This window comes from Oryzias latipes, chromosome 18, assembly GCF_002234675.1.
Source record: "Oryzias latipes chromosome 18, ASM223467v1".
NCBI lineage: Eukaryota > Metazoa > Chordata > Actinopteri > Beloniformes > Adrianichthyidae > Oryzias > Oryzias latipes.
Window position 1 is genome coordinate 18,787,285 of NC_019876.2, and position 16,194 is coordinate 18,803,478.

The following is a 16,194-nucleotide window of genomic DNA, read 5'->3' on the forward strand; positions in this document are numbered from 1 at the left end:
ACGGAAGCGTCACACAAACGTAGAGATCTTGGTTTTTGGTGGAGGAAAAAAGGATTGAAGTGGAAAGCTGCAGGGACACCAATGGCTTCATCGGGCTGCAGGGATCCTGCACACCAACCATCAATAAATAAAACTTTAATAAATTGTAAATCAAACAAATGAACTTCCAGATATTTGGAACGTTCAAGCTCATTCAGCTCACCTGTTCAACTGAGTTTAGTCGGTCTGCTCTGTTGCTGCGCGGCGTTCACCTGCTGCTCTGCATGCTCACTTCCACTTAATATCGTAAATTTACGAGTTTTTTTCTCATAAATTTACGAGTTTTTATCTCCTAAATTTACGAGATAAAAACTCGTAATTTTACTTTTTTTTTTTTTTTGGTGGCCCTAATACTCTGTCGTATATTCATGATCCTTTTGAGTTCATGTTTTACTTCGAAGCCCATTGAGATGACTGTTGTTGTGATTTTGGGCTATACAAATACAATTGAATTGAATTGAAATAAATAGTTAATTTGCATTTAATGTTTTTAAAATGTCTCAAAGAAGACCAGGCCAAAAGGCTCACCATCAAATATTTTCTAAATCATGGCCCTCTTTGCAAAAAGTTAGGAAACTCCTGGTTTAAAACATAGGAAACAGTACTTCAGTCAGACAACTCATGCAGTAGTAATAATATTTATTTTTCACATCTTTTAGTTTGCTTTCACATACTTTGTTGCTTTCACATTCTTTGAAATTCACTTTCCTTTAAGTTAGCATTCACTTTCCTCCAAGTAAGCATTTTGCATTCCTCCAAGTTAGCATTTTGAATTCCTCCAAGTTAGCATTTCACTTTCCTTCAAGTTGGCACTTCACTTTCCTTCAACTTTGCATTTCACTTTCCTTCAACTTTGCATTTCACTTTCCTTCAACTTTGCATTTCACTTTCCTTTAACTTTGCATTTCACTTTTCTTTAGTTTGGCATAAAACTCCGTGCAATTCCAAAAGACAAATTTCCATAAACTTTTGGGTATTAACTACCCCTAACGGAGCCCACAGGTGGAAGCTGGGGAGGAGGGTGGGGCAAAGAAAGCAGTGCTGCAGTAAAGAAGGATGAACAACTTGCACACCTGGACTTAAATAGGATGCTGCACAGGTGAGTTGATTAACTGACCCACCCTAGGGGAGTGGCCTAAGGAAAAGCCTGCCTGAGTTGCCTGCCCGAAATGCTCCCAAGGTCGCTCACTTTAGTCAGACAACTCATGCAGTAGTAATAATATTTATTTTTCACATCTTTTAGTTTGCTTTCACATACTTTGTTGCTTTCACATTCTTTGACACTTTCCTTTAAGTTAGCATTCACTTTCCTCCGAGTAAGCATTTTGCATTCCTCCAAGTTAGCATTTTGCATTCCTCCAAGTCAGCATTTCACTTTCTTTCAAGTTAGCGTTTCACTTTCCTTCAACTTTGCATTTCACTTTCCTTCAACTTTGCATTTCAATTTCCTTCAACTTTGCATTTCAATTTACTTCAACTTTGCATTTCACTTTCCTTTAACTTTGCATTTCACTTTCCTTTAACTTTGCATTTCACTTTTCTTTAGTTTGGCATAAAACTCCGTGCAATTCCAAGAGACAAATTTCCATAAACTTTTTGGTAATAACTACCCCTAACAGAGCCCACAGGTGGAAGCCGGGGAGGAGGGTGGGGCAAAGAAAGCAGTGCTGCAGTAAAGAAGGATGAACAACTTGCACACCTGGACTTAAATAGGATGCTGCACAGGTGAGTTGATTAACTGACCCACCCTAGGGGAGTGGCCTAAGGAAAAGCCTGCCTGAGTTGCCTGCCCGAAATGCTCCCAAGGTCGCTCACTTCAGTCAGACAACTCATGCAGTAGTAATAATATTTATTTTTCACATCTTTTAGTTTGCTTTCACATTCTTTGACATTCACTTTCCTTTAAGTTAGCATTCACTTTCCTCCGAGTAAGCATTTTGCATTCCTCCAAGTTAGCATTTTGCATTCCTCCAAGTTAGCATTTCACTTTCCTTCAAGTTAGCATTTCACTTTCCTTTAACTTTGCATTTCACTTTATTTTAGTTTGGCATAAAACTCCGTGCAATTCCAAGAGACAAATTTCCATAAACTTTTGGGTAATAACTACCCCCAACACCAATTTAATCAAGGTTCGAAAGAAATTAAATGTATATCAGTATGTTATCAGATGAAGTGTGTTTCAGAGGCATTCCATATTCAGACTTACAAGTATGACTGCTATGTGTGACCCGGCACCTTTGACCGTTGGGCCACTCCCATTCGAGTACAGCAACAAGAAGGGAACACACTATCTAGTGGATCTGCTATGTGTGACCCGGCACCTTTGACCGTTGGGCCGCTCCCGTTCTAGTACGGCGCCAAGAAAGGAACACGCTATCTAGTGGATCTGCTATGTGCGACCCGGCACCATTGACCATTGGGCCGCTCCCGTTCGAGTACAGCGCCACGAAGGGAACATACTATTTATTGAGTCTGCTATGTGTGACCCGGTACCATTGACCTTTGGGCCGCTCCCGTTCGAGTAGAATGCCAAGAAGGGAACATACTATTTATTGAGTCTGCTATGTGTGACCTGGCACCATTGACCGTTGGGCCGCTCCCGTTCGAGTACAGCGCCAAGAAGGGAACACACTATCTGGCGGGTCTGCTATATGTGACCCGGCACCAAAGACCGTTGGGCCACTCCATTTCGAGTATAGTGGCAATTAGACGGCACAACTTAACATACAAGTCTGAAGCTTCCACTGGAATGATATAATAAAGCTTAAGTGATATCCATAATTTAAAAGCTTCCATCTGAGAACTATAAACGAGCTTAACGCTATAATTTTTTTTGCTTCCATCCAGCTCATAAGATACGAGCCAAAGTAACCTTGAATTTCGGGCTACAAGCATATCGTAACACAGCTTAGAACGTCCTAATTTTGAGGCTTCCACCCGGCAAATAGTTTTCAATAAAAATCTTATCTGAGATTTTGTATGCCATTCTGATACTAACATATCAGTTGATTCAAGTAAGATAACTCATTGAAACTCTGAAGAGGTTTACCACCCCATCACTTCAGTGCAGAGTAGGTGTGTGGAATGCAGTCGTCGTAGCATATCCAGATCAAGGTGAAGGGCAACAATCTGCGGGGGGGCTGCAGGACGAGCAGAGACTTTGGAACAAGGAAACCATCCGACTTCGTCGAGGGCTTGACGTCATCCTCCAGAAACTGAATTGCTGACCGGGGAGTATGGCTCACAGGCTCAGGAAGCGATGCATAGATAGACAAAGCAGTATTAGTCTTGACAATGAATACATAAATAATATAGACCTGATTAGTTTAGAAAGCTTAAGATGAAAGGGAATAAAGTCCTTTTAAGAACAACTCTGAGAAAGAGATATCGAGTAGTGAGTTTAAAGAGAAGGTTCTATCTGTGTATTCATAGTACCATAGAAAGCCATTAGCACAGATTCCAACGAGAAAGACAGTCTATAGGGAACCTGCACGTAATATATCAGCAAAATATACATTTTTATATATGCACCAATAGTAAGAGAGAAGTAACCTTTATTCATCTCCGGAGGGACGCACCTTAGGAAGCCCACAGAGGAGCAGGCGAATAGAAGGATAACCAAGGTCCAAGGATATTACGTAGATGAGGAAGGTCGCCATCCCACGTAGCATGGACAGCGGCTCGGCTAGATTTGAGGTTACATACTTGACATCATTGGTTCACAATAGGTAGACAACAAAGCACGTATAACATAAAGTTATTGGCAAAGGGGTGCCTGGAAACCATAATGAAGAAATTTTGAGATTGAAGAGAGATCATAGAGTCTGATAGTATTTAAAAATGGCTGAACCTCATGCATTTAGAGGCGGTTAACAATAAGTCTCAAAAGGAGATACTCTTAGTAGAGTGTCAAATGCTTAAAAGCAGGGCAGACTGAGGATTGGTTTGCAACAAAAAGTTTTTACTCTTGAAACTGAAGCTAGAGAGCATCAGTGATATATTCCACAGCCAGGAATTTAGCTCGTAATATAAGTTATTTAAACACTAAACTATGTTCAATGATGGCACATTACTATTTATTATCGCACACTTGAAATAAGCTTTGTAGTAATCTCCACGGCTGAATTCTCTCAGGACCACATGAGCCGTTGATGGACCATTAGAGCTGAACGTTTGGATTAGCAACCAAACATTTTCAGGCGGTCGGACATTCATAAAACAAGCCTTCATACATTTTTTCTCTCCCCCAAAAGAGGGTGGAGCCACAAACAAGTGGAGGGAGACCGAAGACCTGAAACAAACATCGTTATAACAAAACCACGCTAAGCGCAGAGAATTAGAGACCAGAAAAGCAAAACAGAAAAATCCAGACAACAGGAACACGGGGGCCCAGGAAGGAACTACCCAGAACGAGAAAACAAGATGAACGGATGAAAGTGGAGAAGGAAGCACACAGCAAAATACGGGTGGCCCAGTAGCGACCAATTCATATCTGACCTCCAAAGATGGGATAAATTACATGTCGCACAAACGCGAGAGATCACAGAGAGGCAGAGAGGCATGCATCACAAACCAGAGATTCATGCAGAAATAAATCCAGACGGGCAGAGAAACATATGCATTCCTTAAACAAAGCAGAAACCGAGATCCAAAAAGGAGTTGCAACCACGAAGTCGCAAAAGACTGGTGAAGACGAAAATAGAACAGAGAAACACTTTAAAAAAATGCAAAACAAAAGGGGTCCAATAGAATTACACCAAGTCCAGCACAGGGTTTCTGAGAATTGAAGTCAAAAACATGACATACACAACAGCCGAAGGAAACTGACACATAACCCACCTAAGCCAGAAGACGCCACCGGGAGGAATGGAGAGGCAGAACAAAGGGAGCATCAGCAAAATCAGCCTTCCCCAGCCATGCACTGCGTCCAGCGGAATAAATCATAGAGATGGCAAGGTCAGCCAAAGAGCAAAACAAAACTGGACGGATCACGAGGAAGAAGATGCTGATGACCCCCCCCCACACACACATGGAGGAACCGAGGCGCCGGCAGGTCTCACACAATCGCGTCAAACCTAAAAATGTCAGCTTGGAAAAAATGTCAGCCCAAAGCTCAAGTAACTTTGAAAGAATTCAGTCTCTCTGGTCTCCTGTGGTTGACTCCATGACTTAGGGGGTGGAGGGCTTGGTCGTCGCTGCTCCTTGCCCTTCTGCCGTGGTTTGGGGTGGGGGTCGGGGCTTCCGGTGCCTGGCGGGGGCGGTGGGGGGCTCCGTTGGTCGGGGGGTCGGGTCCGGTGCCTGGGTGGGGCGGGCTGGGGCGCTGCGTGGTCCTCTGGGCTTGGGTGTGGGGGTGCGTGGTGGGGGGGTGGGGTGGTGGTCTGGCTTGGCTTGGGGGGGTGGTCCCTTTGCCTGTGCTGGGGGGGGTTGGCGGGGGGCCCTGCTCGGGTGGGGGGGGCCCAGCGGCGCCGGATGGGCTGCCCATCTGCACCTGGGGCTGGGATCGGCCCTTCCCTGGCTCTGGGGCGGGACGGGACAACCCTCTCGGGGCCCCCGGTCGCTCTGGGTATCACCCGCTTCGGCTGCGGGGTCTGGGGTGGGGTGGGGTGGGGGGCTTGTCGGCCCTGTCCTGTGGGGGGGCGTTCTGGGGGGGAGGGGGGGCCCATTATTAGTACGGGTCGGGGGGGCTAGCGGGTCGGGGTCTCCGCTGAGGCAATCAGTGGTTGCCTCGGCCGGTTGGCCTCCTCGGTCCCGTCGAGGCCTGACCAGAGCTCTTCTAGGGCCGGCGTCTGGGGGTGGGGGCCTGGGCTTGCTCCGGGGGGGGGCGACGCTTTCTGGCTCCTCTCTCTCTGTGTGGGGTGGGTGGTGCCGGGCCTGGGGTGTCGGCGCCTCCGGGGGTGGGCCCCTGGGCTGGGTGGCCCTGGCCCCTTTGCTGGGGGTGGGCTGGGGGACGGCTGTTTGACCACCGGGGGACAGTCTACCAGCTGTCCCCAACTTACCCCCTTCCTTATATAACCTCATATTAGGGTGAGGGGGTGGGGGGTTTAGCCTGCGATGCGCCTTGGGGGGGGGCTACTTGGGAGTGGCCCCCCTCCTAAGGTTGCCGTATGGAGTGGGCCCCCCCTCTTTCGGTTTTATTTGCACCTTAGACACGTAGGGTCCTTGGTAGGGGGGGTGCTTGGACATCACTGCAAGCAAGCAGCAGATGTCCTCCTGGCACCCTACCCGCCAATTTTAACCGCACCTTAGACATTTAGGGCCCCTTGGTGTGGAGGGTGAGGGGACATCACTGTGAGTAATCAGGAGATGTCCCCTTAGTGCCCTACTCGCCAATTTTAACTGCACCCCCCTTAGTACACACACCCCTCCCCCTTCAATATATACATTCAAACATAAACACACACACATGCACACAAACACCCTCTCAAACACCCATACACGCACACACATTTTACAAGGAAGGTGGGACCTGGGTCCATCTGTCCCCTACCCCGTCCCTGGTGGGGGGTGCGGGCCTCTTGGCGATGGCGGCCGTGTCCCTTGGGTGCCGGCTCCCTGGGCCCGGCGGTGCTCTCTCCGCGCGGTGGGGGGGTTCATATTACACCTGAGCCGGGGGTGTTCGTGTCCCTGGGGGGTGGGTCCTGGTCCTTGCCCCTGGGCGCTGGGCCCCGCCAAACTTCCAACATGGCCGAGCCTGGTCGGGCCATATTTATAACATCCCTTATGGGCCGCCCTTTTTTCCCCGGGGTTCCCCCCTCCTGGGCGGGGGCGGCGGGCCCCTGCCTTGCTCCTACCTGGACCAACCGTGGGCCGGGTGGGTGGCTGCCTGGAGTGCGGAGCGGGTCTCCCTTGGGGGGTCCTGGCTCGTACCTGGGGTCGGGGCGGGGGGATGCCCGGAACTCCTGGGTGGTGGTGGGGTGCTCGTCTGGGGCTGTGGGCGTCCCTCTCCGGTGGGGCCCTGCGTTGGGCTCTTCCGGCGCGGCGGGGGGCTGCTTTCCTGGCTGGGCTGGGGCGGCGCTCTCTTTCCCTCTGCGCCTCCCTGCTCTCTGGCTCTGGGGGCCTCGCGGCGGTCCTGCTGGCCCTGGCCTGGGTGGCGGTCTTGGTCGCCCGGGGGGCGGTTGTTCCCTGCCTGTTCCCGGTGGCGCTGGGGGAATTCCGGCTGCCGCTGCTGCTGCGGCGGGGGTATGGGTGTGGGGGTGGCTGGGCGCTCCTCCTCCTTCTTTTCACATTCCACCATCCATTTTAGAAGAACATAAACACTCACCTGAGCACAGGTGTTAGCTCACCTTTGCACTAATAGTTTGCATGATTGAATGAATGAAAGATTTCACACTAGTTGGTTTAAAGGCATAGGTATGCGTTCGTGAACACTATCTGTTTTGTGTGCATGTTGACATGTGGACATTTCTGCGGCTAGCAGGTGTGTTGATAATATTTGAGTGTGTGTGAACAGGCCCCGCCCTTTTTGTACTACATTTGAACCGTACCGTAACGATAAACAACCAGTAAACCTGTCTGCTCTATGCTGCTTCATGGTCTTACCCCCCTTCCCCTCCTATTATCACCCTCCTACCCCCCCCTCTCTCTTGTTCCCCTCTTTCCTTTTCCGTCCGGTCCAACACCAAAGATTTTCAAACATGATTGAAATTAATAAAGTTTGGCCTCAATTACAAAAGGGGTTTATTCAGACATACCTTTGGTTTGTCTGAAGATGAATAACCCCTCTTGTTAGAATAAAATATGTCCAACACAAGAGGCCCTCAGTTCTCATCTGTTTGCCTAGCTGTTGGACAGGACAAGTTAAGAAAAAAAAAAAAAAAATAAAAAAAAAAAAAAAAATAAAAATGTGTGAGAGGCCTCCTTAGGGCTGACTCAACTTTTTATTTATTTATTTATTCACTTATTTTTTATGCTTTAATCACACTGTGAAGGAAGAGCAGAAGCGGCCGTGCTACAGTGACCAGTCTGGGTCTTGGTTGTTTGGAGCCAACAGTTTTGTTTAATTTATCTATTTATCTACTTGTGTATTTTCACAGTCCAATGGGTTCTCAATAACAACTCCCCCTATTGAGCAAACACCCCTGCTTATATAGCCTTGCCCCTATTGGATCAAACCATTACCGAAGGGATGCGGGGTTAACAGCTGAACACCCCTTTCAAAATGGTTTCAGCTGAACATTCAAAATGGCTGCCAAGCATCTTAACAAACATTTGTCCAAACATGCCCTGGTGAGGAAGCAGGGGAGCAGAAAAACAGGAAAATTGAGTGGACACAAGTTGACACACACCAGTAACAAATGCCACTTTGTCACGCTCACAGAAGAGACAAGTAGTGATGGGACGAGCGACACTGGTGCATCAGCACTGTGCCGAGAGCTCAAGAGCGAAACCTCGTATCGGTGCGTGTATTGCTTTAAGAAAGAATCACGTGACCGATACAGGAACTGTATCGTTTGGATGTGCCGCGCCAAAGTGTGTTTATCAGGAAACAAACTGTGTCAACAATTCGTGGGATTGTCGGATGAAGTTTTGCTTGATCGTGGATCGTCCTAGGAAGTTTTCCCCGGTGTGGAATAATTTTGATCTCGTGACGCCAAACAAGGTACCGTAATTTCCGGACTACAAGCCGCTACTTTTTTTCTGCGCTTACAGCCCTGCGGCTTATTCAGTGACGCGGCTAATTTATGGATTTAATTAGCGGCCGCCATGTACGTACTTTCGAACTCAGTGAATAGTTTGTATTCTTTATCTAACACCAAGCACAAGACATTTATATCCAACACACCTCTAAGCAGCCAAACAGCATGGACTTGACTTCAGGTCTTAGACACTTCAGTCATGGTTCAACAAAATGAAACACGCATGCCCAGCCGCATCCCAGAATCCTTTGGGGCCATTAGACCCAACGTGCACGTGATCGCCGCTACAATATGATGAAGCTTTCAAGTTAAAAGCAATCGTTAAAAGCAGCGTAAAAAAGTCCACCGTCACCAACGGGTTTGGAAAAGCCGGTTTGCTGCGTGACGGAGAGAACAGCGCATGGAGTGAATTTACACTCCATTTACGGTTTCTAAGGAAACCGTAAAAGCGGAATTTTGCTTTGAAAAACTCACAGCCTCCGTGTGAGCTGGAGACATCTTCTCCTGCTGATTGAGCTGCGGGGCCGATGGCAGTCTGAAGGCTCCCACACGTAACAACGCACCCGCCCCTCATACACAAAACGTACAGTATTAAGTCCGATTGCTTTGCACAGAAACGATTTGCTCGGTTCAACGGCGCAATGGGGACGAAGTGCTCCTCCTTGAAGCTGCCCTGGCCAGAGGTGTCGGAGTAGATAGGAAGGGGAGACAAGGAGCGCGCGGGGCGGGAGCGGAGCGCAGAGGCTTCTGAATTCTGACGCACGCGCCGCACTGAGGCGCGCGTATCACGCTGAGGCGCGCGCTTTTCAGTCGCCGCTGCTGTATTTTACCGGTGTGTTTTTTAACCAGTCCTGTTACTCCCATAACGCTGCTGCGACACAAGGGGAAGGAGAGCTGTACCCGTTCACCCCTCCATGCACTGCTGATACTCATTCTTAAACACGTACAACAGTATGGCGAGCCGGGCATTGCCCCCGCCTTTAGCCCCTAAGACTCATGGGAAATGTGGAATCGCGGATGTAAATTTCCTCATCATAACTGAGGGATGTAATGTTGATTATATGGTTACTGTTTGTAATTTTATGTATGATACCTAGATTGTCAATAAGTAAAAAAAAAATGAAATAAAAACACCATAACTGAGGAACTTGTGAACAGAATAGAGGTCCATGCTGTTTGACAGATGTCGATACACTCAAATACATGAGCCAGAGGCAAAGCTGGTACCACCCACAATGTGCTAATGAGTTGCACTCACTCTGGGATACTGGCCGTGATCTGTCGCGGCTTGTACTCTGATGCGGCCTGTGTATGTATAAAACTAATTAACCAGGTGAAAATGGGTGGGTACGGCTTGTAATCGGGTGCGCTTTGTAGTCCGGAATTTAAGGTAAATCTTTTTCTCCTTTATATACTATTTTTTACGGTGGCGCATTGCACTCACTTTATCAGTTTATCAAGTGAATGACCTGTGATACATATGATAGTCAGTTAAAGAGCCTTACAGTTGCTTTATTCATGTTATCATGTGATTATGAGATCCTGATCTCGTAATCATGAGATAGGGTGTCTATTTTTTTTAACAAGTGAATGCAATGTTCTGGTAAGAGGTTTGAATTGTTTAAATTAACTTTTTATGTTATTGTAGGTGAAGTGTCGGCTCTGCTCCACAGAGCTATCTTATATCAATAAGAGCACTTCATCAATGCTGAGGCATTATAGAGCTCGGCATGGCAATGAAGAATTGGCAGCTACTCGTGAGAGTACCCCAGGTATGTTGACATTCTCTCTAAAAATTGTGCTAAAAAAAAAAAACATGCATGCAAACAGAAATGCTCCAGGCCTGGTATCAAACCTTCAATTCTCTTGCTGTGAGGCGACAGTGCTAACCACTACACCATGTCGTCTTGTGTCTATTTGATATTGTTTGTAAAAATTACAGTCCTTTTATTAAGCTTTTGACAAAATAGTTCCTTTTGGCTTGCAGTTCCTAACAAGCAAGCAGTGGATGAGGCAGGGGTCAATATGATGATCAAAGACTTCATCAGCCACTCAGCTTTGGTGAAAACGAGGGATTCAGGGAGCTCCAGAAACGTATTTTACCCTTGTATGCTCTAACAAGCAGGAAGGTATGTTTAAGGATTTGTATTATGTGTTTGTACTAACTATATAACTATTTTTTATTGGTGTAATTGTATGGTTATTTTCAGACCATCAAGGACTTGGTGAGCCAGAGATAAAATGAGGAAAAGGAGAAAACCAAAAAGGACCTCCAGAGTGCCGTTGCTGTTACTTTAACAGCTGATATGTGGACGTCTATGAATATGGAGGCATATCTAGCTGTTACTGGCCACTATGTGGACAAAGAAAGCCATGAACAACATTGCCATGGTTAAAAGGAGCCTCATGGAGGAGTGGGGCATAGCAGGAAAGGTCAGGTGTCTTGTCACTGATGCAGCAGCAAACATGACTGCATGCGCTCGAATGCTGCAAATACGGCACACCATTTGTATAGCCCCTTCCCTAAATTTAATTGTGAGAAAATCATGTGATCAAATCCCAACAATAACTGAAATACGCAACAAAACACGACACATTGTGACATACTTTCGATCGAGCGTGACAGCTAAAGAGAAGCTCACTCAAATACAGCAACAGTTGGGAACACCGGGCCATAAATGAATAAACGAGGTGCCAACACGATGGAACAGTACCTACCAAATGTTTGAAAGAATGACTGAGCAGAAGGAGGCAGTCTGGGTGTCACTGGCCTCATCAAAACCTGACATAACTCCAGAAGAATGTCAGATCATTGAAGAGATGCTCAGGGTTCTTGCTCCTTTTGACAAAGCTACAAGAGAACTGTCTGAGGAAAACAGGGTCTCTGGGTCGAAGGTCATTCCCATGATGAGAATGCTCCACATTGAGCTTCAGCGTCAGGCCACAACAGGTACAAAAACAGCTGCTCAGCAACTGGCTGAAAACCTGAGGAAGCGGCTAACTGACGCCATTTGCGGCATGGAATCTCTCAGTGTGATGACTCTGGCAACTCTGTTAGATCCCAGATTTAAAAAGAATGGATTTGTTAGCCAGCAAAAGGCAAGGGAAGCGGTGAAGAGACTGCAGTCAGAATGTGCAGAAGAAATGAGGAGCCAAGAGCCTGACCCAAGAGAAGAAGAGCCTAGCTCTTTACATGGGTCAGAACCCAGTTCAGGTATGAAAATACATTTTTGTGGCACTTTGTGATATGATATATACCATGTGATAATAAAGTAATGATTAACTATTTTTTTAGGGCACAGTCTCTGGAAAACTTTAGATCTGGAGGTTGCAGAGACCCAGAAAACGAGGAACGCAACAGCTGACTCCATTATTGAAGTCCAACGCTACCTGGCAGAAACAAACACACCCAGAAACCAAGATCCTTTGCAATATTGGAAATGGAACCAGGAAATATACCCACACCTTCATCAACTTGCATTTAAAACTCTGTACCATGCGAAAGAGTATTTTCCAAGGCTGGAGAGCTGGTGTGTAAGAGGAGAAATCGCCTTGGAGCAAAGACACTCCAAAAACTTTTGTTTCTGAATAAAAAATCATGAACTAATCACTTTTGTCTTTTATTTCATATGATTTAACAGTTAAGTTGACAAATGTGCACATAAGTTAAAAAAAATTGTAATTCTGAATCTTCACTCTAATTTGCTATATTTTACATACCAACTCAGTTTTAGCATTTACACGAACAATTTATTTACCTGCAATGATTTGATAACTACTGCAGGGGTCACTATGGGTGACCAACACAATATCAATACAGTGCCGACACAGTTTGTTTAGTGTGTCAATACACTCCTTGAGGTATCATCGTCCCATCACTAGAGACAAGCCCATAACTGACCAATCCAAATGCAGGTTAAACTAGAAAATGTGCAAAGCTTCAACAGAAAAGAAACCAAACAAAGAGCCACCACAACAAAGCCAGCACCGAATGAAAGCCCACACAGCGGAAACCAGACCAGGTGTTGAAGAAAACGCAGTGCTGCAGTAAAGAAGGATGAACAACTTGCACACCTGGACTTAAATAGGATGCTGCACAGGTGAGTTGATTAACTGACCCACCCTAGGGGAGTGGCCTAAGGAAAAGCCTGCCTGAGTTGCCTGCCCGAAATGCTCCCAAGGTCGCTCACTTTGGGTGACAATTTTAGTGTCCTATTGTTCCATATTTTTATTTTAAAGTGTAGATGCAAACAATTAACTTCCAACCTTAAAATTAGAAAAATGCAAAATAAATTCTATAAATTACAGATCAACATTCTTGTTCCATGTACTTTGTGTATCAATAAAGGAAGATACAATATCTCTTTTTTGTGACCAAACCTGTGAACGGGAGGTAATCACATGAAACATGTAAGAATTGAACAAGAGTAACTGAACATAAACAATTTCAGTTGATTAATTTTTCCAGCTTCTCTTGCTACCCTGTAATCTTTATTTGAATGCTCCACTTTTATAAACTGCACTTGCTACTCTTTCATTTCTGGTATTTCTTTAAGCTTATGTGTCTAGTAGAGTGATGTGTGAACAGTTCAACTAAAAAAATGAAATGATGGAACTGTCACCAAGATCATTCTATAACAGCATGCTTTTTGTGAATGCCCAGTTGGCCAGTCCTTCTTTGAGTGGTCTGAGTGAGTTTCTAAAAGGATTTTTTTTACCACCTAAACATAATTACAATGACAGCACAGCTAATAAAACACAACTAAAAATATTAGCAACACAAATAAAAAAAAGGAAGAAAGGATAAAGCACATAACACAGAACTGCTGATATTTGAAGCATTATAATATTTGCATCCATTAGACAGCACACTGCCCCTTCATTTGAACTCAGATTAAAACACTTTATTATTGCTAACTTCAATACAGCAATATTTATTTTTGTTTATTTATTTTTAGTGAATAATTTAGGCCACTATATGTTGCCAGCTTTAACTTGACTATTGTAGTAGTTCTGTTAACTGTTGCAATATTTAGATACATTTTGCCCTTCTAAATAGGGGTGGGTGATACTAGGAATATGGGTATCGATCGATGCTGATGCTGATACATTTTTTATGTGTTTGATTATAGAAAATCTTTGGAAATACACAATTTTTTGTCATTTTTTTATCAGAAACTTTTGACAAAGAAAAATGTTTGTTTACTAATCGTAACAATCTGAACTGAACATGTACCAACTATACAAGATGTATATTAGTAATGGCATAATACAATAATAGTAACAACGAAACAGTAACTAATGCAACAATTTTTTAAAAAGCTACTCCAATATAACAAAAATGTCAAAAAACAGCACAACAAACATACATTTTTCTTTTAAATAAAGATAGCATTAAAAAAGTACAACAGAGTTTTAGGGCCAGGTTACAAACAATTTTTTTTAATTACAACTTGTAAGTTATAACTTTACGAGAGAAAGAGCCACCCATCAATAAAAAAAACATTAACAAATCATAAATTGAACAAAGGAGCTTCCAAACATTTTTAACATCAGCAGTAAACATTCAGCTTACCTGTTCAACTAAGTGTAGTCAGTCTGCTCTGCTGCGTTCACATGCCGTACTGTATATTCTTACTTCGACTTTCAACTCATAAATTTACAAGTTTTTTTACTTGTAAATGTACGACTTTAAATCTCGTACAGCTAACCTCCATCAACCGTCCCTTCACCTGGAACCCGGTTCAATGAACTCAAGTCCCTGTTTGTGTCAGCTCCCATTCTCATTCAACCCGACGTCACCAAGCAGTTTATAGTGGAGGTAGACGCCTCAGATTCTGGTGTGGGGGCTGTTTTATCTCAACGTGAGAAGGGCTCAGGTAAACTCAAACCATGCGCTTTCTTTTCCGGTAAACTAAGCCCTGCAGGGCAAAACTACAACGTGGGCAACCAGGAGTTATTGGCCATCAAGCTCGCACTGGAATAATGGCGCCACTGGCTGGAGGGAGCGGAACAACAATTCATTGTGTGGACTGACCACAAAAAACCTGGCCCATCTTCGTAGTGCCAAGCATCTCAAGATTCACCCCATGTTTCACATGTCTCAAAATAAGCCTGTCACCGAGAGTCCACTTTGTCCGCCGTCCGCTTCCCCTCCGCCCGCCCGTACCATCGACGGCGCGCCTGCCTTCACCGTCAGCAGGATTTTGGATGTCCGGCGCCGTGGGCGGGGTGTTCAGTTCCTGGTGGATTGGGAGGGGTATGGTCCAGAGGAACGTTCGTGGATCTCCCGTTCCCTCATTCTGGACCATACCCCCATCGATGATTTCTACCACGCTCATCCTGACCGTCGCCTTGGACCACCGGGTGGCGGTCGTTGAGGGGGGGTACTGTCATGGCGCCACTGTCAGTTACTCTCCCCCTCCCCCGCCTGCTCTGCCTTGGACGAGACCAGCTGTTCCCACTTACCTCATCAACCCTGCAGCCTAAGGAGCTTCTGGATCATCCTTCGTCGCCAGTTCGTTGTTCCTCCTATGAAAAAATCTCTTCGGTTACTCACCTGGTCGCAGTCCACTGTCCAACAGTCCAACATGTGAATTGGAGAAGACAGCTAGGAAATTGGCGGACTACAAGAACCACCTCAGGTTCAACATGAGATGCAGACAAAGCAACGTGATACCCAAAAGCCTAATGATGGGCAAACTGGTTAAATGACACAGAGCTGAGAACATCATGCACAGAGCCAGGACCCAATTTTTAAAGGACAGGATCAGACAGACGTATTTAATCGTTAACAACCTGAAAGGTAAAATGAAGAATCTACAGGACAATTTGGCCGCAACTGTTACTGAAGAAGTCTTTGAGAAGATTGTCGGTTTCACCCAGACGGCACAACTGGCACAACACAATAAAAGCAAGCAACGGCAAATCAAGAAATTTCAGATTCTCACAAATCAACAACAGATTCCTAAGGACAGGCTCAACAGGGAGAGTAGAGGAAACCACACCATGGCACTGATTGATAGAGAGAAGTCGATTGAGAATATTTCAAAACCGCGAGCTGACTCAAACGGAGAAAGAGGTATTATCCAAGGGGCTGAATTTCTCGGTTACATCCAATCATGCCATAAAGAGGAACAATTTGACTGGATCTCTAGCTGAAGAATTACGACTCAAAATTTCGGCTGCACTGTCCAGTGCCAAACCACCACCTTCCAATCTTTGTCAGATGAAAGAAAGGCCTTGACAGCCCTGGGGAAGGACCACAGTATCAACATTTTACCAGCGGATAAGGGGAGATGTACTGTGATCATGAATGCGGGTAGAGTGTGTAGAGGTTAGAGGTATCATGACCATCATCTACCAGTGGGACAATAAGTATGGAGTTAATAAGGGAACATAATTAGATTTCACAGCATTCATTAATGATTTTAACAAAAATTAAAAATCTACTTTAATATGAAGTATTTGTTACTTCAAAGCTCAGAACAAGTGTTTTCCAAGAAATATTGGCCATAAC